This window comes from Penaeus monodon, chromosome 32, assembly GCF_015228065.2.
Source record: "Penaeus monodon isolate SGIC_2016 chromosome 32, NSTDA_Pmon_1, whole genome shotgun sequence".
Classification (NCBI taxonomy): domain Eukaryota; kingdom Metazoa; phylum Arthropoda; class Malacostraca; order Decapoda; family Penaeidae; genus Penaeus; species Penaeus monodon.
The window spans coordinates 17,662,784-17,665,549 of record NC_051417.1 but is presented as its reverse complement, the minus strand read 5'-3'; positions in this window follow the sequence as shown (position 1 = coordinate 17,665,549).

Genomic DNA, 2,766 nt, shown 5'->3' with positions numbered 1-2,766 from the left:
AAATATAGAATGGAAAGTATATTTAGTCTTCAGTGTGAAAATTTGTGCTCTCTTACCTTGGTTGAATATAAAGGCCAATATAAGTTGTGGAGAAAAAAAGCTCAAATGAAACTGGTTGTAAGTAGTTGCACTAATATGTTGTTTTGTGGAACCTGGGAACCTATTGCTCATTAAGAGACTACAGTGTATGTGCAAGTAACTTTTGTGTTCATTCTGGAGTGTACATCTTTTGTAGAAAAGAAATATCTCCTATGCTCTAGGCAGGCTGTGGCTTCCTGTAGCCAGAGAAACAGGAGGGGGCAGGGGCTAGTTAGGCCTTGTTTTGTTTTATGGCAGTCTGAACATAGCTTGATTTAGCATTGATGATTATTGGTAGTGGTGTATGTGTGAGGTACTTTTGAATAGGATTGTTTTTTTATTTTTTTCACATCTATTTTGTTCAAGTTGTTATTTTTGTTGTTTCTTTGAGAAGTGATTTTATTTTGACTTGTACATTAGACTGTTCTCAGGACATTGTTCCTTATCTAGTGACATTATAAAAATTTGCATTTTCTCCTCTGTATAATGTTGGCCTGCCTTGTTTCATTTTATTATTTTCTTATTTTTCTCCACTATTGTGTTATAATTGCCTAAGATATTCATGAGTCCAAAACTAGTTGGGGTGTATCAGGTGTATCAGGAATGAGCTTTTTGAGTTTACAAGGAGAAATTTGAATAGTAATAGTAGTGGAAAGACTATGGAATAATTATCAGTTAGGAGAAGTTAGAAGTGAACTGATTAAAAGAAAAATTATTACTGAAGTGTAAAGCCAAGGACAAATGTGTAAGGAAATTCATATCTATATTGGGAAAACTATTTTGCAAGACCTTCTGGCATAATTATAACACTGTGGCAGTAAATGCTTCCGTCTCCTAGTGTTGAACCTGTCCTGAGATTTGTCACAATGAGACTTTATTTTTATTCATTCAATTGATTTATTGTTTTGATTTTGGATCATCCTATTATTTTTTAACTGCAGAGTCCTAGGAGGGTACATATTGTTATAGATGGTGAAAGGGGTTTGGCAAAGTCATTTTAATAGTAACCTTTTCGTATATTTCTGTTATAGTTTATCCACGCAGTTTTGCGGAGGTGGAAGAGCATGATAATTTTCATTAATTTTCCCTCATGGTTCATACTCATTGCAACATTTCATGTATTCGATCTTCCTAAAGATAAAACTGAAGCCAGAATGTTTCAACAATTCAGCAGTTTCTTCTCTGTATATCCAGTTGTAAGACAACTGGTAGTGAAACATTAGCCATTACAGACATTTACATTAACTCCTATATTTGATAGAATTATTGAGCTATTTTTTTTATTGATACAATTAAAGGAATCAAATGACTTATTGCAGATGTGATGTTATTTTGTTAAAACTATTTTAATTCTGTTAGGATGTATATTCTTGCTAGTCAGGGACACTGTACTCTGTTAATGGAGGAAAACAGACCTAAAATACCTCTGCACAAATTGACAAGATCACTACTGACAAGGGACATTATTTTTATCTTGTCTTGGCACTATTAGTGAGGAATCTCAATATCACTACAAGTTGTACTGTCACCAGCAAAACAGATGTGAACAGATAATAATATTATGTTGATGAGACTTGTACCAAAGCATCATTTTTACTAGTGAACGACATTGTAATAGTCATTGTCATTGAGGGACTTTTTAACTGTTTAGGTAATGTTATGTCTAGTGAGGATCCATACTACTATTTTCACATGGTGTTACTAATGATGAAGAACCTCTGTTGTGAGTGTGGGGTTGTAGGATGAAACCTTCAGCTACCTATGGTACTGTATTGAATTGTCTTCAGAAATTGCAACAGATCAGTAAAAAGTTTAGATACATTGGATTTTGGTGTTAAGAGTATCAGTTTCATGTCATGAAATGAAATTTCCTTGTGATTGTTTTCTTTTTTCTAGAAATTGCTAAGCACTTGTTATGAATACTAGTGTAACTTGCAGATATTTTGACACAAGTCAGTTGATAAGGAGTAATGATGTAGCATGCATAGTGTCATTACCCACCACTGTATTGGCTTTGGTAGAGGGACATTGTAGATGTGTGCATGGTACTTTTATCCAGTATTGCTATGGCAACACCAGGGGGCTAAAGCTTGGGAGACTTAGCATATGTGTCATTGTCACCTACCCTTGTGGATGCCACGGTGCATGAGGGAGAGACCATGTATCTTGACACAAAGCATTGTTACCTGCCAGTGTCATGGTCAAGGTGGAATGAATGGGAGAGTCTGTGAGAGTGCTGTAGCATGTATTGTATCATTGATGCTAGAATTGAAGCACAGTGAAATCTGATCCTTTGTTACTTGGTAACACAGCATTACCCATGAAAGTGTTTTTACAAACAAGTAGGCATATGAACAGCCAGTGTCCCTACACAAAAGATTAAAGATTATTCTTTTAATAACATGATATATTTCCAAATGAAGAAGTAGCATGGATTTAAGATACTTTAAGAGGTTGTCATCAAAGACAACATTGTTTAAAAATGGTAAATGTTACATCGTGAGATTCATTTACAGCCACTTGCAATGTTGTTTCATTAAAGGAAGTGCATTGTGCAAACCCTGTAACACTATTTCCTTTATTGTGTTCAGTGAAAGCACCTTGAGCCTCTAACATGTGTAAATAACTGCATATGGCTATTGGCTATAAAGGGGTACTATTTAGGTCAGATACTCCCAGAGTCCACTG